Source organism: Protopterus annectens, chromosome 5.part0, assembly GCF_019279795.1.
Source record: "Protopterus annectens isolate FY-2018-M chromosome 5.part0, PAN1.0, whole genome shotgun sequence".
Classification (NCBI taxonomy): domain Eukaryota; kingdom Metazoa; phylum Chordata; order Ceratodontiformes; family Protopteridae; genus Protopterus; species Protopterus annectens.
The window spans coordinates 1,878,659,727-1,878,686,679 of NC_056735.1; the positions used below are offsets into that span (position 1 = coordinate 1,878,659,727).

The following is a 26,953-nucleotide window of genomic DNA, read 5'->3' on the forward strand; positions in this document are numbered from 1 at the left end:
CAAGATGTGTGACTGCGTCAGAACTCAACTTTATTGCCACTAGTCTGCATATGTAGACTTTTGTCAGCTTTGTTTTTCTTTGGGAGTATAAGTTTATAATTACAAAGTCCTGTTTGGACCCATTGTGGAATCTTGTATTCGTGGCTTGCCAATTTTAACACCATTCAAAATATGGTCACATTTTTACAAGACGGAATAATGTCCGTATGGTCTGCAGCAGACCTTTTGTCACATCATCACACACCATTTTTTTTTTCTTACAGCTGCTTTCATCCGATTCCCTTTGAAGGGTTTTACTTGCGAGTTCTGCATTGGATCTCCTTGTTCACTGGTCTCTGTTGGCTGGTCCCTTAGGTCAAGTTATTCCTTTATCTAAAGCCTGCCAATCACATCTACAGTGGTGGCTACATTCACAGAATTTAAGCAGAGGATGTTCCTTTTCCCCTTTTGGAGGGGGTATTGTTTAAGGCAGACAGTCCAGTGGTAATGGACTCAGCAGGAGGCTGTCTTGCACAGCAATGTCCTGGAGATGAAAGTGGTTCTGTTAGCATTATTAGCTTTGCAGGCATTTCAGTACCACCTCCCCAGGGTGCAGTAGTTCTTCACAAAAGCAGTTTGTCAGTAATGTGGTATACCAACAAACATAGGTCAACAAGTATTCTTCCCCAGTGTTGGGGAAACCATTGAAGGACTGGGAATGGGCAGTTTGTTTTTTGACACCATTGCACATCCGTGGTCAACACAACTGTTAAGAGGACCGATTCAGCAGGTGTGAGTGATGGAGCAGCTTTCTGTTTTACCTGCTCCATTGTGTTTTTTATTTTAAGAAATCTGCTTGGCCTGGTGTTTTTGTTCTGTGGCAAACACTTAAATTATCTAGGCTGCACAGTTCACAATTTTTTTTTCATTTGTTAAGTTGTTTCTTGAGTGATAGTTAAATACACAGTGAATCTGGGTCTTTGCTCTTTCTGAAAAGATTTCAAGCCTGTATAAACAGAAGCACTACTTGTGATTCCCTGCTATTTTTCCCACCCCACCCTCCCCTTTGATGATCTGCTTTTTAAACTTGGTGATTTTAAGCTGGCCACCCTACTATAAATTGAGCTTAATAAGCTCATCCCTTTCTACACTGCTTTTGATATCTTGAATTATTGATTTGCCTTTCCTTGTGCTTGCATTGAAAAAGTGCATTTTGCCTCACGTTGTCTGCTCTAGTGATTTACTTGCTCTGAGTTAATTATCTAGCTAAGTGTTTGATAAAATAGTGTATTTTTACACTCTAGCAAACACTTGTTTTTACATTTAGAGGTCAGTGGATTTTCAGTGCAGTGCACTGGGAGGTAACCTAGTCTGTTTAGGATGGTGAGATTTCTGCATGTAGTTTTATTGGCCGGAGGGCTTATTCATAGGTGTGTACTAGGCCAACGGTCCTGGAGCCTTTACAAGCCTAGCCCATGGAAGTGCCCTGACATCATGCCGCCGTTAGTTCCCGGTGCCTCTATCAAGTAGAGCCACTGGAGTGATCTCCGGGGTGAACTTTCTATTTCCCATCCACTCATCAATATATCTCTTGAAAAGGGCCAGTGAGGAGCTCTGCTTGACATATATGGGAAGACTATTCCAGAGCACGAGCATTGTCTGGGTTATGAACCTGTCCCTCCAGCATGTTCTGTTGATTGTGGTAATGAGGTTGAAGTCCCTGGAGTGTGTGGTGCGGAGGGATTGGGATTTTAGGTGTAATATTTCTGACAGTGCTGGTTCAGACATGGCTTTGTAAGTCAAGCAGAGATTGCCTCTTAATAGACGATATGAGACAGAGAAAAGCTGGAGTTTTTTGAGTCTGTCCATGTAGGGCATGTGTTTAAGGCCTAGGATCCTCTTTGTGAGGTACTTTTGTGGTCTTTCCAGCTGTTGCAGGTGTTTAGTGAGGTACATGCCAAATGGGGCATTATACTCTATGATTGGTCTAATGAGGGAAGAGTAGAGAGAGAGACGATGACTTCTTTCTTCCTTGATGCAAAACCCTTGGTAATGAGATGTGCCACATAGACGGACTTTCTGACCACAGTGGCAATGTGGTGGTCGAAGGAGAGGTTGCTGTCAACCTGTCTCCCCAGATCTCTTATAACGCCTTCAGTGTTTCAATGGGCTACCATCAATGTGGTAATTAGTGGGAACTGAGTTTTTCCCAAAGGGAATGAAGAAGCAATTTTTGGCATTAAACTTAAGGCCATGGTTTCGACACCAGTCATTGGTCTCAGTAAGGCCTTTCTATAGGATGTGTACATCACTTGGGGAGTTAATAATGGCTCCCAGCTTGCAATCATCAGCGAACCTGATCAGCCAGAGTCCCTTCGTGTTGGCCTGGACTACTGAGAAGTAGCTACCAAACAGGAGAGGACCCAGGATCGATGCCTGTGGGGCTCCACTTGTGACTGGTCAGCAGTCTGACTTGAGTCTGCTACTTTCACACTGTGGGTTCTATCTGTGAGCCAATTTGCGACCCACCTAGTGATATAGGGGTTGATGCCTAGTTTGGTGAGTCTGTCAATAATTCCTGAGTGGGGAATGGTGTCAAAGGCCTTGGTCAGATCAAGGTAGGCTGTATGAACTGCCTTGCCCTCATCCACAGCTCTGGTGACTGAGTGAAAGAAGTCAACCAGGTTGAGCAGGCATGATCTACCCTTCACAAAACCAAATTGTGTGGGATCCACAGTTTGGAGATTCCCTATATCCTTGCTAATTAGGTCCATGATGATGCGCTCCATAGCTTTACATATCAGACTTGTCAGGCTAATGGGGTGTTAATTCCCAGGGTCTGTAGTCACTCCCCCTTTATGGAGAGGGATGACTGTCGCAGTGCACCATTTTGTAAGGACAAAGCTTGAGGTGAGGCTGTGACAGGGTACACAGGTGTGGTGCCAGTTCACTTTGTAGTTCGTGTAGAACACAGCCAAGGATATTGTTGGGTCCCATGGAAGCTTGGCCTTGGACAATGCAGCTTTAACCTGTGCTGCAGTAATGCTGGGTGCCTGGCATTCTTCCGGTACTGCGATTGCCCCTTTGGGGGAGGGGGTAAAGTTGGCACTGAATCTGTCAGCCAGTAGGTTGGCAATATCTGTTGGCTCAGTATAGGAGGTACCATTGTGTAGTAATTCAGAGCAAATCTGGGTATTGCCATGGAGATTCTTGATATAACTGTAGAAGGCTTTGTGGTTGTTTTTAGTGTCTGCCACAATTTTGCCTTCATGGCTAGCTTTAGATGAAGGATCTCAACCTTTTGTTGAGGCTAATAAGGGAGTTTTTCCAGTCTTGGGACTTCACCTTTTTCTGCAGCAGTTTCTTCCTTCTGTTGTAGAGTTTGTTAATGGCAGGGGACTACCAGATTGGCTTCCTTTTTTTGGAGGAGACCTTCTTGGTTCTGTTGGGTATGGCTAGCTCCTTGCATTTATGTACGTGTTCGTACAGTGCATTGGTGTACGATTCGGCAGTCATGCACCTATTTTCCATTTGTATGGGTGCCATGAAGTTAGCAATCTCTGTTATTAGGTGCCCAAAGCTTTGGAGAAGTTTTTCGTGGTGGTTATCTTTGCTGGTGGTGTGGGTGAGATGTGGATTTTCATGGTGATTAGTTTGTGGTCGGATCTAACCAGGGAGGAATTAACTATTGGTGTTGAGCAATGGTTGACCATGTTAGTAATAACCTGGTCAAGGATGCTGCTTCCTTTAGTGTGGGTAAAATGAGCTGGTCCAGCACATTGGAGTTAATGAATTCCAGGAAGTGTTGGGCAAGTGTATTGGTGTATGAGTAGTTTTCCCAGTTGATGGATGGGTAGTTGATGTCACCCAGTATGAGAGTGTTGGGTTGGACCCTAATAGTTTCCAGGGTGCTTAGGAACATGGAATGAGAGTCTTGGGACATGGTTAGGGATACCTATAGCAGGCTACAACCTGGATCGCCATCTTACCCACTGTTAGTTGTACCTGAAGTATCTCCGATGCATTATTCTGGGCTACTAGTCTGGAGGTGTGCCTATCCTTTATGAATATGGAGACGCCACCACCTTTGGAGCTTCAGTTGATTTTCTGGGGCGGAAAGGTTTGGAATGAGTTATAACTTGGTAGCGCAGGAGTGCTTTATGCTGCTTTAAACCATGTCTCCGTTACAGCACAAATAGATGTAGTCGCTCAAAGCACTCCTTAAAATGGAGAATATCGATATTTGTACGGTAACAGAGACCTGATTCAAGGCAGCAGAAAGCACCTCTGCACTACCAGGTTGTAACTCATTCCACACCTTTCAGCCCCAGAACTTGGACAGAAGCTCCAAAGTCAAACTTGTTCCTTATTTATAAAGGATATGCGCACCACCAGACTGGTAGCCCATCATAAGACAGCGATTCAGTTCATAGCCAGCTAGACATCCCTAACCATGTCCCAAGACTCACACTCCACATTCCTAAGCACCCTTGAGAATATTAGGATCCAACCTAACACACTCATACTGGGCGACTTCAACTACCCCTCCATTAACTGGGAGAACTACTCATGTACCAATACACTTGCCCAACGTTTCCTGGAATTCATTAATTCCAATGCCTTGGACCAACTTGTTCTTACCCCCACTAGAGGTAGCAACACCATTGACCTGGTCATTACTAGCATGAGTGACCGTTGCTCTACACCAGTAGTCAACTCCTACCTGGTTAGATCCGACCACAAACTAATCACCTTGGAAATCCACATCCCTCCCACCACCCCTACAAATGTAACCATCATGAAAAATTTCTCCAAAGCTAACTTTGCTCTCCTAAAAACAGAGGTGGCTAACTTCATGGCACCCATGCAAATGGAGATCAGTTGCATGACCGCCAAATCATACACCAATGCACTGTGCGAACACGTACACAAATGCATGAATCTCATCATACCCAATAGAACCAAGACGCTCTCTTCCAAAAAAGGAAGCCAGTCTGGTGGTCCCCTGCCATAAACAAATTCTACAACAGGAGGAGGAAACTGATGCAGAATAAGGTGAAGTCCAAAGACCGGAAAAACTCCCTTATCACCCTCAATAAAAAGTTGAGATCCCTCATCAAATCCTCTAAAGCTAGCTATGAAAACAGAATTACAGCAGATAGTAAAGACATCCACAAGGCCTTCTATAGTTATGTAAAGAATCTCCACGGCAATACCCAGATTTGCTCTGAGCTACTGCACAATGGTACCTCCTATACCAAGCCAACAGATATTGCCAATATACTGACCGACAGATTCATTGCCAACTTTACCCTCTCTCTTCCACCCAAGGGACCAGTCACAATACCAGTAGATTACCAGGCCACCAGTATTACTGGTGCACAGGTTAAAACAGCTTCTATGGGACCTGACAATATCCCTGGCTGTGTTCTACATGAACTACAGGGTGAACTGGCACCTCACCTGTGTGCCCTGTTCAATCACAGCCTCACCTCAGGCTTTGTCTCTACCGAATGGCTCACTGCTATAGTCATCCCTTTCCACAAAGGAGGAGTGACTACAGACCCTGGGAACTATCGTCCCATTAGCCTGATGAGTCTGATATGCAAAGCTGTGGAATGCATCATCATGGACCTAATAAACAAGGATATAGAGAATCTCCGAACTCTGGATCCCACAGTTTGGTTTTGTGAAGGGTAGGTCATGCCTGCTCAACTTGGTTGACTTCTTTGAGTCAGTCACCAGAGCTGTGGATGAAGACAAGGTGGTTCATACAGCCTACCTTGATCTCCCCAAGGCCTATGATATCATTCCCCACTCAGGAATGGTAGAAAAACTCACTAAGCTAGGCATCAACCCCTATATCACTAGGTGGGTTGCATACTGGCTGACAGGTAGAACCAACAGTGTGAAAGTAGCTGATTCCAAGTCAGACTGCCAACCAGTCACAAGTAGAGTCTCTCAGGGTTCGGTCCTAGGTCCTCTCCTGATGTTATTCATGTTTCACTTTTGCAGTCATCACTTTTGAGTTATCTGCTTGCAGTAGCCCTCAGTCGGCCTGATTAACAAAGTCTTGGGTCCTGCATCGGTTGCTGTCCCTTCTTCCATGATGTCAGGTCGTCGGGTATAAAACATGCAGCCGACGCCATTACATCAGTCTTTCTTGCCGGGCGGTGCCCGAAGCAGAAGCAGTTTGAATGTGCCGGTCGGCCGACTCCTGAAGTTTTCGTTTTCGAGTTTCAGAACCATTGGGGAAACTTTTTCTTGCTCCTTACCGATGTCAGTAAAAGTTAATAATTGCATTACTTGTGGAAACCAAATACCTCCTAAAGATTTTTATTCGTACTGTATTCCTTGCCTAGGCCCTGACCACAACGTACCATGCTGTCGGTTTTGTGCTTTTTTAATCAGCGCACTATCCGTCGTCTGTTTATTTTTGCATCAAAATATTTCAGTTCCCAGTTTAATTATCCAGAAATGTCATCGGTTAGTCATTCGGTTACCGGGATTCCGAAAAAACACAAGGAAAAAGACAGAGACAGGCCACCGAGGTCCAAAACTGCCGACATTGCTTCTCCTAAGCCAGTCACCAGTTTGCCTGTACTCAGTGAGGTGCTTTCGCAGCCCCTAATACCCGCTACTTCTGATTCTCAGGCCTTTGCTGAGACCCATTCGGAGTCCGGTATGCCGCGAGATGCTTCAACCATGGAACCTGCAGATGTCTCTACCTTGGATGGGTCCGGAGCCACTGTGCAGGCATCGGCTTCTGAGGGTGTATTCAGGCTACGGACTTGCATATTAAACCGATGCCTCCTTCTTCTTTTAGGCCTAAATCTCGAACCATGCCTAAAAAAGAAATCACAACTGGTACCCTGTCAACAGATTATATTCCTGGGATCAAGCTTGAATACAACATCCCAGATGGCTTTCCTCATGCCAGAGAAACGGATTCATTTAACAACCTACTTCAAACAAGTGGCCACAAAAATCCAGTTATCTGCAAGGCAAATACTGCAAGCCTTGGGGTTCATGGCCTCCTGCATTCTTCTAATTCCATATTCAAGGCTGCATATGAGGAAACTGCAATGGTATATAAGAAGCGTATGGTGTCAACATTCACAGGATCTAGAGGCAATGATTCCTATCATACATTGCCTATGCCTAGAGTTCCTTTGGTGAGCGGAGACCTGCCACAAAAACAGGGGACTACCATTCACTCTACCCACTGCCACCCAAACATTAACAACAGACGTAACAGACTATGCATGTGGGGCACACCTGGCAGGGAAGTGCATTCAGGGCAAATGGAACCCAAGTCAAATGCACCTGCATATCGATCAAAAAGAAATGTTAGCTGTACAGAATGCTGTGACATCCTTCAAGGACCACATTCTTCCAGGACAATTAATGATAAAGACGTAACACCACTGTTATGTGGTACATAAACAAGCAGGTGGGGGGGTACACATTCTTACCCCCTCTGCAGACTAGTCATGGCGTTGTGGAACACAGCCCTGAGTTATCAGGTACATTTACAAGCTCTGTTCCTGCCAGAAAAACTAAATACACTGGCTGACGAACTAAGCAGAAACCTCATGGACCCACAGGAGTGGAAACTGGAACGAAGGATTTTCAACATGTTGACAAGCAAATAGGGGAGCCCAGATATAGACCTGTCTGCCTCCCCCAAAACTATCAGTTGGACAAATTCTTCACAAGGACTCCCCACAAACAAGCTTAGAAAGTGGATGATCTGTCCTTCAGCTGGGAAAACCTATCAGTTTATGCCTTTCCTCCTCTGCTCTCCAAAGTACTACTAAAGATCAAACAAGACAAACCAAGGAAGATTTTGATTGCACCAGACTGGCTACGCCAACACTGGTACCCCCTCTTGCGCAGTGTGTCACTCTGGGCCCCATGGCACCTGCCTCAGACTCCTACTCTATTGTCTCAGCAGGAGAACCAAATTCTGCATCCTCAACTTCAAACACTGAATCTAGCAACCTGGCTAATGACATAATTTCTGCTTTACCATCCCTCAGTAAACCAGCGATGGATAACATTTTAGAGGCAAGGAGGCCTAGTACCAGAAAGTTTTTTGCTGAAAAATAGAAAAGATTCTGTGCCCGGAACCAATCTCAAGGGATGAGCACAACAGTGCCCAATTTACCTCAGAACTTAAAATGCTTAACTGAGATGCTTCATAAGGGCCTGTCTTTCTCCGCCATCAAAATTCACGCCTCAGCCATCTCAGCTCATTATAACACAGAACCACCCCTCTTCTCTCATCCACTGCTTAAGCAGTTCCTCGGTGGGGGTGGGGGGGGGCAAAAATCTACGACCACCCAGGAGGGCTCCAACTCCAGCCTGGGACCTCAACTTTGTATTGGAAAAGCTCACCCTTCCTCCTTTCGAGCCAGCTGCCACTGCGGACTTAAAATTCCTTTCTTGGAAAACAGCTTTCCTTTTAGCAATCACTTCAGCAAGAAGGGTATCTGAGTTACAGGCCCTCATGGCAGTGGAGTCTTTCATCATCTTTCATGTGGACAGGGTGTCCCTCAGGACCATTCCTTCCTTCATGCCCAAGGTGGTATCCAGTGTGGCCCTTTAATCAGTCCGTACATTTGCCAACCTTCTTTCCTAACCCACAGAACAAAGGGGAACGGATTCGGCACTCCTTAGACATGCACAGACAACTTAGAGTCTTCTTGGACAGAACTAAACCTCAAAGGAAATCTGATCAACTGCTGGTGGCATTTGCTGCAGGGGCAGAGGGGAAGGCTATTTCAAAGCAAACCATTTCCTAATGGATAGGCCATTGCATTCTTTTTGCTACAAACACCATGGAAAACCTATTCCACAGAGGATCAGACCCCACTCTACCAGGGCTGCATCTACCTCTACAGCCTTTCTCAGAGGTGCCCCTACCAGGGAGATCCTAGAAGCTGCTACTTGGGAGTTCTGTACATATTTTCAGCAAGCACTACCATCTACCAATTCTCTCTAAATTCAGAGCTGGCTTTGCCACTGCAGTATTGCAGGGCCTTTTAGCTGGTCCTAATTCTATCTAAATTCCTTCTCCCATCCTTAGCTTTGGGAATCTGCCCAAAAGTGATGACTGCAACAGTGAAGCACAAAGAACATATTACGGTTGTGTACACTTACCATAAATGTAGATGTTCGAGTTACTTCACTGTTGCAGTCCTGGTTACCCTCCCTCCAGCTCCCTTCTTTTTCTTTTTTGGATATACCTCTACTTTCCTTTACTTTCTTCAAAAACTTTTTGGTGTATTTGCTTTTTTGTTGGAGGTATAACCTTGTGTATTTATAGATTTAATTGCTTCCCATTGAGGGGGCACCTGACATCTGGGGCAAGAAAAACTTATGTAATGGCGTTGGCTGCATGTTTTATACCCCTTACGACCTGACGTCATGGAAGAAGGGACAGCAACAGATGCAGGACCCAAGACTTTGTTAATCAGGCCGACTGAGGGCTACTGCAAGCAGATAACCTAAAAGTGATGACTGCAACAGTGAATACACTCGCACATCTACATTTATGGTAAGTGTACACAACTGTACTTTTGGTATCTACTTCTGTGAATTCCAGGCCAACATGAAGGGACTCTGGCTGACAAAGTTTGCAGACTATTGCAAATTGGGAGCTATTATTAACTCCCCAAGTGATGCTGACATCCTACAAAAGGCCTCACTGAGTTGAACAACTGGTGTCAGAATCATGGCCTTAAGCTCAATGCCAAAAAATGTCATCATCCCCTTTGGGAAAAACATGGTTCCCATGAATTACTACATCAATGGTAGCCACTGAACACAGGTGTTATAAGAGATCTGGGAACACAGGTTGACAGCAACCTCTCCTTTGACCACCATATTGCCACTGTGGTCAGAAAGTCCTTCTGTATGGCACATCTCATTACTACGAGTTTTGCATCCAGGAAGAAAGAGATAATTGTCTCCCTCTTCTCTTCCCTCATTAGGCCAATCATTGAGTACAATGCCCCATTTGGCATTTACCTCACTAAACACCTGCAACAACTGGAGAGGCCACACATGTACCTCACACAGGGGGTCCTAGGCCTTAAACATTTGTTCTGTATGGACAGACTCAAAACACTCCAGCTATTCTCTGTCTCATATCACCTACATAGAGGCAATCTCTGCTTGACTTACAAAGCCATGTCTGACCCAGCTCTGTTAGAAATGCTACATCTAAAGAAATCCCAATCCTTCCGCACCACACGCTCCAGTGATCTCAACCTCATTACCACAATCAACAGAACATGCTGGAGGGACAGGCTCATAACCCAGACACTGCCCATGCTATGGAATAGACTTCCCATACATGTCAAACAGAGCACCTCACTGGCCCTCTTCAAGACAAATCTTGATGAATGGATGGGAAATAGAAAATTCACCCCAGGGATCACTCCAGTGGCTTTATTCAACAGAGGCACCGGGAACTAAGGTCGAGTGTCAGGATGCCAGGGTAATCCTCTGGGCTAGGTTTGTAAAGGCTGCAGGGCCATTAGCTTGGTACACACCTATGAACCTATGAACCATGCGGGGTGAATGACTTGAGACATACCTCACTGGACTATATGAAGAGAGACATGACTGAACTCTCAGATTGTGTGTCACAGACAGGTGTAAGTGTAGCCTTAAGCCTCATTCTACCTTCCCCAATGATAATGCCACAATACAAACCAAAAATGATTGACTTTAACAGTTAGCTTAGCTTCTGATGTCAGTCCAAGGGGATCCAATATCTGTTAGCTTGGGAAGCCACAATTGACAGGTCACACTGCTTTGCCAGAAATGGTCTGCACTTGTCTCCTCTAGGCTTTCGGATACCGGCAAAGGCATTAGCCACCTCTGTTGTGCAGGCCTGCAATGCTTTCCATTTGTTCAGACTGCAAACTGAGCATGAGAGAACCAAAGGAAGAAATGTATCCATCTTCTTTAAGGATAAGTACACCTCGTGACTGGTCAAACAGTATGACTCTCTTGAGCTACTCCATGTCCAGTTAACTATAGACAAAGCCCCCTACCACATCATAGCTAACTATAGATCCCCCACCATGAAACAGGAAAAGCATACTGCATACCTGGGCTTGCCAGAGTCACTAGTCATACAGCCCAGCCACTTACTCATGGGTGATTTTAATTATCCTTCCGTCGACTAGGAAACCTACATGACCACAAACATGCTGGTTTAGAGGTTCTTGGACTTTGTCGGTGCAAATGCTCTGGAACAGCTAGTCATTACACCCACAAGAGGCTCAAATGTCCTGGACATAGTACTAACATGGGAGAGCATTGCACCCCCCTATGAGATGCCCACCCTGATCAGATTGGACCATAAATCAGTATTGTTCAGTGTAACTATAAGACCAGATACCCCCTCAAGCACAAAAATGCTTAAGAATTTTTCAAAGACAAGTTACCTTTTGCTAAGTGATATTATAAGAAGTTTCAAAGCCCGCTTAAATGGTGATAACACATACTTCTATCCAGAGCTGTATAACCACTTAAGCAGTTGTATAGAATCAGCTGTACCTGACTAGATTAAAACAAGGTCTTGCCAAAAAAAAAAAAAAAAAAAAAAAAAAAAAGCCACCGTAGTAGACCCCTAGTGTAAACAGGCTATACAACAAGAAAAAGAAACTAATGTCCAAGAACAATAGAAAACTGGCTCAGCAGAGGAAGAAATGCCTCTCTAGCTTAATCAGACAAATTAGTGATCTTGTCAAGTCCTCCAAAGCTAATTGTGAAGCAAAAATAGCCTCCCTAGCTAAAGATAATCACAATGGATTTTTTTAACTATGTCCAAAGTCTAGAAGGGAGTACACAGCTATGTGCTGAACTGGTTGCAGGTGGCACCACCCATACTCAGTCTGAGGTCATAGCCAATGTGCTAGCTGACATATTTGAAACAAATTTTACCTCCCAGAGGGTCCCCTCCAGTTATTCCCCAAAGTGTACATGCTCCTATTCCTCAGCCTATTATCCCAAGAGAGCAGGTCATCTTGGTGTTGTCCAGGACCAAAAACATGGCATTAGTGGGACCAGACAACATCCCAAGTTGCCTTTTAAACAACTTAAAACATGACCTAATGGACTCGCTTGGATCTCTGTTTAACCACAGCCTTCAAACTGGCTATGTTCTGGCAGAATGGAAGACAGCAACAGTAATCCCTCTGCAAAAAGGGGGACCATCACCCGACCCTGGGAATTATAGGCCCATAAGCTTGACTACCTCCTCTGCAAGACCATATAAAAATCGTTATGGACCTTATTGTCAAGAACATAGGTAATATCCAAACTCTGGACCCAACCCACTTCGGATTTGTTAAAGATAGATCATGCCTGTTAAACATGGTAGATTTCTTCAAGAAAGTCACCAAGGCCCCGGACAAGGGGAAAGATAGTTCATGCCACCTGTCTTGACCTAGCCCAAGGCATTTGACATAATCCCCACTCGGGTATTATAGAGAAACTTTCACAGTTGGGAATTAACCCCTACATTACCAGATGGGTAGCCAACTGGCTCGCCTACAGGACACACACTGTCAAAGTGGGTGACTTCACTTCTACCAAAAGGCCAGTCACCAGTGGCATACCACAGGGTTGTGTGCTGGCCCCCCTTACTGTTTGGAATTTATTTCTCAAAAGTCCAGGCAAACTTGGATGGCCTGTGGCTGACCAGTTGCGCTGACCCTTGCAAATTTTGAGCAATCATCGAGTCCCCCAAATACGTTAATATACTGCAGAAAGGGTTAACGGAGACAAATGATTGGTGCCAAAGCCACAAACTAAAGCTAAATACTAAAGCATTATTGTTGTTCCCTTTGAGGAAGCTGACATCCCTGCTAATTACATTATAGACAGTACCCCCCTAAGTGTAGACCCAGTGGTACATGATCTGGGTACTCAGGTTGATAGCAATCTGAACTTTGACCACCACGTATCCACACTAGTAAGGAAATTCTTCTATATCGCACATCTTATAAGTAAAGACATCACATCTACATCTAAGGATGTTATAATTCCATTGTACTCAGCCCTCTTCAGAACAATAATTGAATACAGTGCTCCCTTTTGCTTGTCCCTCACCAGACACCTACAACAATTGGGAGAGACCACAGAAGTTTCTCACCAACAAATGACAGGGTACTCAAAACAAGTGTTATGTGACAAGACTGAAAGCCCTGTCACTGTATGCTGTCTCCTACAGATTGCTAAGGAGTGAACTGTGCTTGCTTACAGGGCAGTCTCTGACCTGGGCCTGATGGAAATATTGTACATTCGTAAATCAAACTGCAAAAGTGTCACTCGTTCCAGGAATGTTAATCTAGTGTCTGACATGAGCAGGTCATGCTGGGAAGACAGATACGTCTCCAAGAGACAGTCGCTTTTCTGGAAAAAGAGACCAGTTCACGTGAAACAGAGCCCCTCCCTGACCCTCTTCAAACGCAACCTGGATCAATGGATTATTGACCAGAGATTCCCTCCTGGTGTGGCGCCTATGTCCTCCTGTACAGTGGAAGTTGGTATTAATTATCATAGACCTTTGCCACTACGAAGTTCACTCACCTAACCACCACAGTCGGGGCAACTCGGAGTAAATATGGCTAGGCTTGTAAGAGCCATAGGGCCTATGAACAGTCTAGTTGCAGCAAGGATTATATTCTATCATAGGAGAAAGCCTTGCTGTGACCTTTTTGCATCTCCATCTAACATCAAATGCTGCAGCAAATTTTCTCCTTGTACATCCACAGAAACAACTTCCTAGGATGCTCTAGTCTGTCGTGTGACTGTTTCTTCGTACTGCTTCCCTTAATATAGTATGAGATTTCTACAAAAAGCCAAGTTTTGCAGTTCAGCAGTAGTCATCATAGCCACCTTTTGGCCTTGACAGATTTGATTCCTCCTCATTTGACCTCATCTGGGTCCCCTTTCCCACATGTCTGGCAATCCTCATCCGGATCTACAATCTGTAAAACTATTCACATAATTTTTCTCTAATTCCCTAATGGTCAGAGACCCTTCATCCCCACCAAGGGTGGCCCAGATCCTCCCAGAAGACCTTTACCAGCAAACCATGTAAAGACAAATGAAAACAAATCTGTTTTTGGGCTACTCAGCAGGGATTGGACCACTTCATTGCTCAACTTTCTGTAGTTCTCTCCTTTCTGACTACCTTATTTGATGCAGACTCCAGAGTTTATTTGGTGGCTATGTCTGATTCCTAAAAAGGATTCAGGTTTACTTCCCTTATGGCACAGAAGGTTTGTAAAACCTAAGATGAATGCTCTTTCTAAGACCTCCTATTTAAGCTCTTGCTCCCCCATGGGACCTCAGTTTCATTACTCAAAACTAACTTGATCACCCTTTGAACTGGCAGCTTCATCAATCTCTGATTTCTGTCCCAGAAAACATTATTTCAGGTCTTAGTTTCATAAGTAAGCAAGCTGTCTTATGTCATTCTTCCTGTGTAATTTTTCTTAAAGATAGGGTCTTTCTGTAACCCAGCCAATCCTTTAATGCCTACAGTAGAATCTGAGGTCAATATTAATCAGTCCATTAATATGCCAGATTTCTTCCCGTAATGTTCAGATATAGGAATAGTACATAGTAGACTGCTTTGATGCTGTCAAACAGTTCTACCTGCAAAGAACAAAAGACCCCATAAAACACTATCAGCTCTTTCTCTACTTTGCCCCTAACAAACTTGCCAGAAAGTATCTAAAGTTACACTGGCTTGATGGCTATCCGACTGCCGTACCTTCTGCTGTTTAGCCATTAGAGAGTGTTACCGTCTGCTGTGTCTCTAGTAATAAGACCATTCCAGTTAAACCTAATGCCCATTCAACAAGATCTATCACCACATCATCAGCTTTCTTTCAAAATTTATTTGTGTATATCGTCTGTGCTGTTGCAACATGGGTTTCACTGCATACTTGTGCAAGGCACTATAAGCTAGATGTAGTCTCTCCGTCCAAGTCTTCTTTTGGAGCCATCATGCTTTTTGGTGTTTTGCCATGATGCCAGCCAGGGTATTTAGATGTGGATTCTGGTCTTCAGTTTTGAAGTGGACTGGCAGAATAAGTTGCAGAAGTTACGCACTTACCATAATATAGATCTTCATTATCCATGTCTGTCTACTTAAACTCACCCTGCTTCCCCCTTTCAAATTGTCATCTTTAATTTCTTCCTGTCAGGCTTTGTTGACCTTTCCTGAAGCCTTTTTCTATGGCAGCGTTTCAGCCATCCATTTTTTCCAATGGGATATATCTATATGAACTATAATAATTCTGATCTTAGTCCTGGCAAAGTCCGTCTTGAGAAGAGATGGAAGCAAGGGGAATTGTGCAAGTTAGTGGGAAAGCTTGAGCTTTGAGAGATGTGCAGATGCCGAACTTGTCGCCACCTTTGGTGACCAGTCCTTCAGTTTTGCAGTGGATGGACATGGGTAATGTTTTTCTAACCATTTATAAGCCACAGTCTAAACTCCTGGTGGACTTCTTGCAGTGGTGAAGTAAGTATACTTGGAATAAAATCAAATACATCACTCAGAAGTTAAAGGGTGCTGCAGGCAGCTCTACAGCTGAAGAATTACTTGTTTTTTTTCAGCAAAACTCTCCTGTGAAATTGTCCATTGAGTTTTTTTTTTTTTTTTTGCCTTGCATGATCCTCGGTAGTGGTGCTGTGGTAGCGTTGTCGCCTCACAGCAAGACGTTGTTGCGTTCGATTCTCAGCTAGAGCGTCTTCTGTGTGGACGCATGTGTGAATGGGCATGCCTTCGTTGAAGGTTGTGCGTCAGGGCTGGTAAATCGGCACGTAAAAACCCACTACCAAACATTAGCGGACCGAGTTCCTCTGTGGCAACCCCTAATCAGGATAAGCCGTAAGACACAACAACAACTTAACAATATAAAATTGGGACTATTGCTTGATTACTATAAATGAGCATAGCATAGAATAGCAAAGTGGTTTTGTTGAGATATATTGGCTTTCAAACTAACCCTCCATTGCGAATAGAGTTTTACAGTTGCATAGTATTTGTGTCTAGTTCCTTGGTCAAAATATTTTTCAGTAGAACTTTATGGACATTGGCAGTATTAACAATAAATGATCAGTAATAAAGTATTATTTAACAAATAACAGCACTTTCTGAATCATGGTTAAAAAAGGGTAGTTGGATACCACTCTTCACAGGCCAATACTACTATCAGTATACAGATGACAGATCTAGCTATGGAGTAGAAGGGAGTGCTTTAACACTGATTCATAACAATGTAAACATTAACCCAATTCTTATTGCTAAAAACAATGCTCTAAAAGCTGCTTATCCTAATTGGATATTTACACAAGTTTTAGTCGGTAGACATACTAAAATATTACTTTAAGATATATTCATTCCTTAACCTATTTTTCTAAATTCATTCATAGTACACTAAAAGCATTGCCGTCATAAAGAATAATAAGCTGATTATATTTAGTTACTTAAATATTAACTGATGTGGCATACACAAACCCACTATCAGTACATTATTAACAATCTAACCCATCTGATAAATGCTTGCACCGGACCTAGCAGAAATACATGAAAAAGTCCAATTATTGACACACTTAGCTTTCTTGAAAAAAAAATAAAACTTAAGAGCATACGCATGCTTTCCAGTAAAATCAGTAAATGCAGTGCATCCTGGTCTACCAAGTCTTCCAAAAATAATCCTTCAGCATGAAACAGTTATTCTAATCCATGTGATAGCTTGAATAAACTTCTTCTGTGAAGACTGACGTAACCGTTCTAAACAGTTCTGACCTTATTATAATCATGCTGTAGTTTTGGCTTATTTTCCAGAAAAGCTCTAATAAATGCTTGAGAAAATACCTCAGGTTTATGTTGTCATTTATTGTTGTGATTCTTTAAGTGAAAACCATGTGAAGCAAAGCACTTCCCTTTTTTTTAAGTTAGCCCTATAAAAGTCATTACATTAATTGCCTTTAGCCAGTTATTATGAGATGTGGCTTTCTCAAAATAAGTTCTAAAACCAGAGAAAAGCAGCCGCGTTTAAAGTATTGTTTAATTTTATAGCTGTGGTTTCAAGCTAAGTCCTCCCACACCCTCTCTGTGAAACCAGTGCTGTGTGTGTCCCTGCTCCAGGCAGCTCACACACACATATACACACACACACACACACACACACACACACACACTCCTTGAGATTTGATTTGTGCGCACACACTCACAGACAGACACACACATATACACATTAGAGAAAGGCTGGCACTGATTCACCTGCTGTGTCCCCTTCTGCCCAGGCTGTAAGGTAGTTGTTACTCCCACCAGAACCCCTGGCAGCTACTTTAAGGCTCTTACAAGGGTACCCAGTTATACTGAGTGAAGTTAATATTAATACAAGTGGTAATGTTGACCAAACAGCAAGATTTTCAGAAGTGGCCAGAGTTATCACCAAGAAAATATGTGCAAATGCTCCCAAAACTTAAATATTTTCCAGCTGCAATAAAAAGTTTAAATATATTTAATAATAAAAGAACATGAAAAATACTAAATGTCTACTTACAGTAAACATCAGAGTTTCAGTGACAGAAATATTAAAAATAGCACCAACTGAAAAGTTTCACACAGTTGTAGAAAAACAGTACTTCTAATGCCACTATATTTTCCTGACTAATCTAAAAGAATTACTATTCCCTAGTCAAGTTACTTACTACCGCAAGGCAAGATAATGTAAGTGAGTGGTCCTTGTCAGATCCAAAGCAGAATTTTGAGAGCAAAACTCCTACTAATTTCTAAATATTATTTTTGGCTTACAAAATGAAATCACACGCATCTAGTCATCTGACTGTTTCCCATGCTATTACCAACACTAGAAGCTGACAGGATTTTAACACCTGTTTATTACCATACACACAGGTGGAGCTTTGCTCAGATCTCCTGGTAGTCATAAAACCATTTCACTCTTCCTACAGGAGCTGCAACCTATTCTCTATCACATACAATTGCGTCTCTAGCTCCATTCAAAACTGGGATAACATCTTTATGGTTAAACCATAAAGTAATTTAATTTCAAGAATATTTTTCAGAGTCAGGTGGATTAAGTTTAACCTTTTCAGTTCCAGTATATGCTGTTACAATGTATACATTTAAACAGTTACAGTAATGCATGTGCATTGCTTTTCCTTCCAGCAAGGGCACACTGTTGATACATTTTAACACAAGCAAACCTCACAAATACATTTTCAGCACAAGTTTCTATACAAATCAGTTTGATATAGAAATGACGTATAACTATTTACAAATTCCAGCTAGCTGCTGTGGCATAGGTTACAAATCCACTACTCTATTTCTCCTTGCATGGCTGGCAGTACCTCCTATCATCACACAGAACATATTAGTTAAGTTTTGAAAGACCATTACAAACAGAATATGTATATATAATATATATTTAATCTTGTCACTGCTTTCTGTGCAGTCCAAACTTTCCAGCTCAGTAACTACTTACTAGTATTTTTTTAATTTTTTGTATCCCTTCATGTCTTCATGGGACCAGGCATGCTGGCATGATCTTATATTCTTGCAAACAAAGCTGCTTCTAATTCATAATGCATCATGAGGTTTCATCTGATGAGCTTATAATGCCCTTGTCATTGGTATCAGATCACACTTCCATTCACTTAGAATGTAAGTAATAAGAAACATTGCCAAGTCTGAGAATCATCAGCAGGAGTTTGTGACTGATTTGTGATTCTTACAGGTTTGCTTTCCTTACGTATGTGTTACAAATTCTTTAAAAGTGCTTGGTGAGGTAAGAGCTAATAGTTGAGGTAATGCAGCCTTTCCAAACCAAAAAAGAAAATTGAGTTTCAGACTCTGTCTCAGAACTCCTTCCCCACCTTACTTCCTTCAGTCAGCCAGTGCATTGTATTTCCTGTGTTAGAAAACCTTGGCTAAAAAGTCAATCATAAATGGCAGTACACATCAGAATGATCAGTGTTGCCTAGTCATGCCAGCAGAAATACTGTTCCAGTCTTAATTTATATCTTCTTTTTTGCAGTAGTTTAACAATAAATTAGGCAGTGCATTTATGACTCGTTAGGATATACTGATCAGAGTATCTATAGACGTGTACCCAGTAAAATACACAATTTGAAATGCATACTTGGTACTCACACAAATATCTGTTTGCGCAGCAGCAGTCATTTAACATCAAATGAACTGTCTTAATTTATTCAGACCTTTACATCAAATATGATTTGGTGAACTACTTAACAGTGATTAACTCAGTAGGTTAAGACATGCCCCTCTAGTACCCATGACCATTTCTTTACTTTGCTCCCATATGTGCAAATTATGCATTATTTTGGAGGTGTACATAACATTCAGAACTAAGCAAAGGTTCAGAAGGTTTATGGTCCCAAGGGGAGAAAGCAAGCAGCTACAAAACGGGGAAAAAAACCCCATAAAACAATGTTCATCCCTGTCAGTTGTCAACCGTGGATGTGGTTAGGAAACAGCAAATTTACCCCAGGACTGTGCAGCTGTAGCATTGTCGCCTCACAGCAAGAGGTTCTTCTGTTCAATTCTCGGCTGGAGCACCTTCTGTGTGGAAGTCTGCATGTCCTCCCCACGGTCAAGTGTCGTAAGAAAGACATGCGTAGAATGGGCGTGCCTTCATTGAAGGTTGGGCGTCGAGCTGGCACCTCGGCACCGTAAAAATCTACTGCCAATCATTAGCGGACCGGAGTTCCGCTGTGGCGACCCCTATCTGGGAAAAGCCGAAAGAAGAACAAAACTGGCAGCTGTACTACTAATAAACAGGTACAGGTCCTAAATGCTTTATCCCATGCATGGGCCCCTTCAAATTATGTATGGTATGATCCAAGTTGTTCTCATTCAGGGTAATATATAATTACTGGCCATGGGTTGGGTATGGCAAGTCTATAACCAAATGGTCTAATTTATTTATTTTAAACACCTTTATCGAATTATCACTTGTGAAATAGGCACATTTACATTTATGTAAAAGTAATTTTGAGTACAAAAAAGGAAAATTTGCTAGGCTTTAAATGGCCCACAAGGGCAGCTAGCCAAGTACTTACCTATGAACCTATAAATGGCAGCAGAACTGTAATAGCTTTATGGTTCAGTGAGTGTAAGTAGCAAAAAAGAACAAAAGATACATAGCTATGTGCTTTTTGCTTAGAAAGAAACTTTCAGATGAGATAGGCAAGTGATATGAGAGCAAGCGAGACAGGTTCTTAAGGAAAACATTGAGAGATTTCATTTAGCCCCAGCGTGATGTCATTCAGTATCTGGTCTTGCTTCTTCCTCTTCCTTGAGAGTTCCCTGACCTTGTCCTCGTGTGTGTTTGCTGCTGACATGTGAGGAAGAAGCAAATGGAGTTAATTTAGTTGATACCCTTATTGAGTTAAAGTGTACAAGAAAACTGAACATTAATTATTTGTTAGAAAATGCTTCTGGTAATGTACTTAAACCATTATGTTATAATACTGCATTAATTCTTACTTTGCAAACTAATTGTAATATTTATGAACAAGAATTTAAGAACTAAATTAGGTAAAAGATGAGATAAACCTTTCTTTAATGTTACAAAAGAAGAAAATAAAGCTTTGCTAGAGCCATCAGGTTCATGAAGGTAGACAAAAGTGGGAAAATGTAATCATGAATCAGCAGCAATGTATTGGCTGTATGGAACAGTTGATTGCCTTGGCAATGTTTACCAGTTAATGAATTTAATTGATATATTTTAAAATATGATGAAACAAACATTGAATTATTAAATTTGTTTTTATCAATAATATGTTGATCTTAGCATGTATAATTTTTTTATTTGTGGAAAAAACAAGGGTGAGAATGATGTTTGGTATTCCCAAATTACACAAAGATTTAAAAGACCTGCCTTTTAAACCTATAACCTCTGCACAACGGTTAGTAACAGAATGTGTTTCTTTATATTTAGATGCTCTGTTTCAACCTTTGGTACACAATTTTAAATATTTTATTGTAGATTCATGGGACTTTTTAGACAAAATAAGACATTGTAAACCAAATAAAGAAGATTTGATGTTTACATCAGATATTTCATCATTATACACCTGTATTCCAAATGAAGACGTTATTGAATATCTGAGTTCTTTTTTAAAACACAATGCAGATTTTGATAATGTGAGGATTAATTTACATTGAGTCTTGATTGATGTTATACTGAATAAAAATTATTTTTATTCAAGAAGTTTTTCAAACTGAATACAGGCATCATGATGGGAATAACAGTAGCTCCCTTGTATGCAAATTCGGTTCTGGAGTGGGGGGAAATCATTTTTTTAAGTCTCCATTTTACATCAAATATATTATAAGATATTTATTAATGGCCTCTTCTTTGTGTGGCATGGTACTAAACATGACATTCAAAGGTTGTGGAATATTTAAAAACAACTAGAACTTTTTTTGTGTGTTCTACTGTCAGAAATATAGGTAGAACAGTCAATGTTTGGATGTTATTTTAGACATTAGTGAAACTACGAACAGTATAGCCAGCAAGATTTTAGGAAAACATTTACAAATAACTATTTACATTATAAAAGTTTGCATCTGGGTTTTATGAAAAAGAACATTTCTGTGGATCACTGTATTAGAGCTTCTCATTTAATGCCTGTGAGGCTACCAGCCCTGCTAGCTAGAATTTTTTTTAAATAATTCTGTGTCATTTGTGAATATTAATATGATCCATAGGCTTGTCTTACAAATGTAAGAGAAGTATATGTTATGTGTGTATTAAACTACTGGTGCAGAAGTGTGTGTTAAATTGTATGTTATGTGCTAAGCTTCAAGAATGTAACCACAGTGTACCCTAATGGAAAAGAGCAGAAATGTGTATAGACTATATATGTATGTTTTCATGGTAGAAGTTGGAACATACAGAGTTAACTTGCAAAAGTCTAAGAAAAATAAGTAGAAATTGTTTACGACTGTGCCATAAAGTTAGTTAATGCAAAGAGACAGGGTGTCTAGAGCTAGGAGGTTTTTCTATTGTCTGGAAACAGAAATAGTTACAGGTCTTAAGTGTTTAATGACTTCCAGTTGCATGCAGAGTTCTGAGAGATGAGTTGTTTTGGCACAGAGGTGCTAAATTTTAAGTTTCTGTTAGCCTGGGAACTGAAGGCGTAGGTGACAATGAATGATGTAATCTGAGATAACCCAGCAGTAATGTTTGATAGTAATTTAAGAACTATCTCGGAGAGTGAGTCTATACATTTTGTGTTTGTCTTTGGATTTGGCAACATCCTCTCATCAGCACTTGTCTTGCTCTGTAACTAAGTCATTTAGGGTATAGCATCTCGTAGATATAGATAGGAATACAGTAAAGATTAGTTTAAATGTTTTCTGTATTTATTTGAGACTGTCCTGCAGTGTTATTTTAAAGTATTTCCTGTGATTCTGAACTCTGTTGTCACTGTGTTGAGTTACTGATTATTGTCTAGTTCTTTTATTATTTATCATTAAATATATTTAAACCTTTTACTTGTGTCTTGTTTGTTTAGAGATATTTAAGCTCTGAGAGTACTTGCATATGTATTTGGTGACACTATGTAGGCCACTCCTAAATAGCCTTAAAAGTTTTGGTCACACTATTTGGATAATAGTAACATTATATATAGTAGAATTGGTCCCACTTTGTAAGGGCTTTATATAGTAGCTGATAAGTAAGGGTGGTTGGTGGCAGTGATTGCTACCTTGTAATCTGGGCAGGAGGGGGCATAGCTAGTGGACCTGTGCCAGCCTTCCCCAGGAGTGTCTGTGTGTCTGTATATAAATCAAATTCTCAAAGTATATGTGTGTGTCATCTACTTGGGCAGGGGACACAAAGCACTGGTTGGACAGAGAGGGTGCTGGAGGTTTTGTCTTGACCACTCGGCTGAGATATTAACCCTATAGCTGTGCCAGTGGGGAGTCTTATTGGGGATCTGGAGTAAGAGGGAGAAACCACCCCCCAGAATGACCGTGATCTGTGTGTGTTCTTAAGGGAAATTGTGTTTTACTGTGTGTGTACTTGACATCCTCCCAATGTGCACGTCCCTCACTGGTGTTAGTAGTGAGGATTGAGGCTCCTTGATTACTAGGTCAGTGCAGGGGCATCACATATTAATTGGTTAGCAGTGTGGAATATCCACATCACATATTAATTGGTTGACAGTGGTGAGTTAGCCACATCACATATTAATTGGCTTGTAGTGGTGTGGATATTGAATTCCTGTAGCCTGTGTACAGTGATCACTGAAGGTGTTTGTACCGTTAATCAGCCACGCAGTGAACATTCAATGTTTGTCACAATTGTTTTACTTTTTTTTTTGTTAGCTTAGTTAGTCAGCGAGAGCAGGCAGTCGTGTCAGCAGAGGAGTATGGCAAGCTGACAAGGAGTCAGTTGGCTGAGATGTGCCAGACTAAAGGACTGGTGCATGCCAACCTGACTAAAGCAGACATGATTGCAACTTTAATCACAGCTGCATCAGAGAATAACAACCAGAAGGACAATCAGACTGGCCGTGAAGATGTACAACTCTCAGAAAATGGACAGCTCAAACTTTCTACAGAGGACTTAAAAATACGTCTGGAGTTAAGAGACTTGAGTTGGAGGCCAAGTGTTTGGATATAGCAGCAGCAGCGAGACTGAGGAAAACGAGAAACTGCAAAACTGCGATGCCTGGACAGAGCGGGGAAGGAGAGGCAGCATGAAAAGACAATGCTGACTCTTTGCCGGAGTCATGGAGGTAATGAGGAAGGGAGTGACTGAACCCCAGAAGCAACAAATGTCGGTAAATTTCTTCCACAATTTACAGAGGGGGATAATTTTGATAGTTTCATTCATATATTTTAGAGGGTATGTAAACAGTATAATTTTGACCAAGGGCTCTGGGTACGGTTCTTGACCCCCTTACTCCATGATAAAGCTGTAACTGTTCTTTCCAAACTGTCTCACACCAGCTGTTTAAATTATAATGTTATAAAGAATTGTTTGCTAGAATTTTTTAAGTTAACACCTGAAGCTTATTGAAAAAAGTTTTGTGAGCATAGACGCAAGGCAGATGAAAGTGTGTGTGTGTGAATATGTTGCTGAACTAAGCACTTATTTTCATAGGTGGGTGAGTGGATGTCAGGTCACCACTTTTGAAGGGCTGGCAGACCTTTTGGTGAGGGAACAAGCCCTTAGCACTTTGCTTGAGGACATGAGAACCTGGTTAGCTAATACACAATGCTCTACTGAAGATGAATTGGAGAAGAAGGGAGACCTATGCCTAGCCAGCAGGGCATCACTGCACAGGAAAGGGACACCCAGTGCTGCTTATGGGTCTAAGGGAGCCCATGGTGGGCAGCCCGGACTGCCCCAACAGAGTCCACACCAGTAGCAGGGGAAGCCACTAGTCTGGGTATACATCCAGGACCTAGGGTTAAATGTTTTAAATGCAACTAGTGCTGCCATGTAGCATATAGATGGCGACAGAGGCAAGGTGGGAGAGCCAGTAAGTGGCAATGACAAAATGCCAACAGTAGGTTCTCTCGAGGCAACAATGTACCAGACAACCACAAGAAGTTATATCCTATTTTAGTGAATGGGAAAGAGGCCATTGCTAAGAAAGAGACCGCCTCTGACCTAACCATTGTGAAGCCTGCAATGGTTAAAGAGGAGTACTATTTGCTTAGGCAGTCTACTCCAGTCAGAGCTTTAGGAGGGACCCCATTCCAACTACCTTTGGTTAGGGTTCACCTTGACTGGGAGGGTGGAAAAGGAAACCAGCAAGTATAAGAGTGTTTGAGGATATCCCTGAAGATGTCCTGGTAGGAAATGATTTTGGTAATGCAGTACTGTGTGTGAATACAAATGTTCTTCGTATTTCACTGTTGCAGTCATTCCATTTGGGTAATCTCCTGGCAGGTTGCCCTCAGTCGACCTGATTAACAAAGACTTGGGTCCTGCGTCGGTTGCTGTCCCTTCTTCCATGATGTCAGGTCGTCAGGGGTATAAAACATGCAGCCGACGCCATTACATCAGTCTTTCTTGCCGCGCAGTGCCCAAAGCAGAAGCAGTTCGCAAGTGCCGGTCGGCCGACTCCTGAAATTTTCGTTTTCGAGTTTCAGAAATGAAGTCTTCAGCTAAAAGCTAAGTACCCCATTGGGGAAAATTTTTCTTGTTCCTTACCGATGTCAGTAAAAGTTAATAATTGCATTACTTGTGGGAAGCAAATACCTCATAATGACTTTCATTTGTACTGTATTCCTTGCCTAGGCCCTGACCACAACATACCTTGTTGTCAGTTTTGTGCTAAATTTAATCAACACACGATTAAACGTCAGTATATTTTTGCTTCTAAATATTTTGGCTCAAGATTTAACTGTCCAGAAATGTCATCTGTTAGCAATCTGACTACAGGAATACCTAAAAAACGCAAAGAACGAGACAGACCGGCGAGGTCCAAAACCGACGACGCTTCCCTTAAGCCAGTCACTGGTTCTCAGTGAGGTGCTTTCGCAGCCCCTGATACCCACTGCTACTGATTTGCAGGCCTCTACTGAGACACATTCAGAGTTCAGTATGCCGCGAGATGCTTCAGTTATGGAACCCGAGGATGTCTCTACCTCAGATGGGTCTGAAGCCACTGTGCAGGCACCGGCTTCTGAGGGTGTTTTCAAGTCTACAGATTTGTATATTAGACCGACGCCATCTTCAAAGCTAAGGCCATAATGTAAATCTATGTCTAAAAACCGACACCTGGGCCACATGTGCAGGCCCCTATGCCTACAAATGATCAAAAATGGCTGAAGATTTAATTACTCTGATCAGGGGTAGCCAACCCCCTCCTTCTAAGAGGCCTAGGCAAGACATTAATTATGAATCTTCTGAACAGGATTCTATTTTTTCTGACTCTTCTAATGAATAGGATTTGTCTATTCCTACTTATGAGGACTCTGATCCAGAGGATTCCATCCCTTCTGCCTCTCCCCCTGAGGATTTTTCTTTTGGGGAAACTTTACATGCCTAAGGGAACATGTCCTCTGGGAAAGTCAGGATTTTTCTGAATCTAAAAAGAGACTTGGGGATTTTCTTCTACTTCCTCAGCATAGGCCTTTGGCTATACCTCCTGTTCTAGACTTTGTTGATGATGTATTTTCAGAATCTAGTATGGCTCCTGGTTCTCTGCCTCAGGCTCCTTGTCAGACAGACGGGTACTACAGGGTTCCTGACTCCCACAAATTCTTTTTCAAAAACCCTATTGCTGATCCTGAAACCATTTCTCAGGGTCCCAAGGGCATTAAGGCCTCTACTGCCAAAAATCCTACCCCTTCTGATAGAGACTCCAGGGTGTTGGATAGATGGGGTAAGAAGGTTTACACCTTGGCAATCAGGGCTTTAAACTGTCAATTTCATATGCTTAAATATCAGCAGGATGTCATGGGACTACTTAAACAGAAAATGATGTTAATCTCTGACTGTGTGGAAAATAAAGAACTGCAGGATTTATTGCATTCAGCTGAACAAGTTGGAAAACATACTTTGCAATGTGGTTTTGATTCCTTGGAGACCTCTTGCAGGGCTGCGGTAACTGGATCTGTGCTAAGAAGGCATGCTTGGCTCAAAGAGCAAACTCTGCCTGACCATGTTAAAGCAAAATTGTTGGATGCCCCTTTACAACAGGACCGTCTCTTTGGTAATAAGGCTGAAGAAGTGTTAAAAGAAAAATGGAAGATAAAGCTAAATCTATGCAAACTGTGAAAGATTTCTTACAAGTGCAACCTCCAAGATTTAGTAGACACTGGCCTAGTAAGAACTGGTATTTTCTAGTCCTCTCGTTAGCTGCTCAAGTCAAATCAAGACATTCCAAAGGCTCCAGGTTTCAGTCACAAGGA

At 42.1% G+C, this 26,953-nt stretch overlaps 1 protein-coding gene across 3 annotated transcripts in view; it reads left to right on the forward strand.

Moving 5' to 3' along the window:
* The window catches only part of AKAP11 (A-kinase anchoring protein 11), a 1,036,012-nt gene that overhangs the window by 729,963 nt on the left and 279,096 nt on the right, over positions 1–26,953 (forward strand). The window lies entirely within an intron of this gene.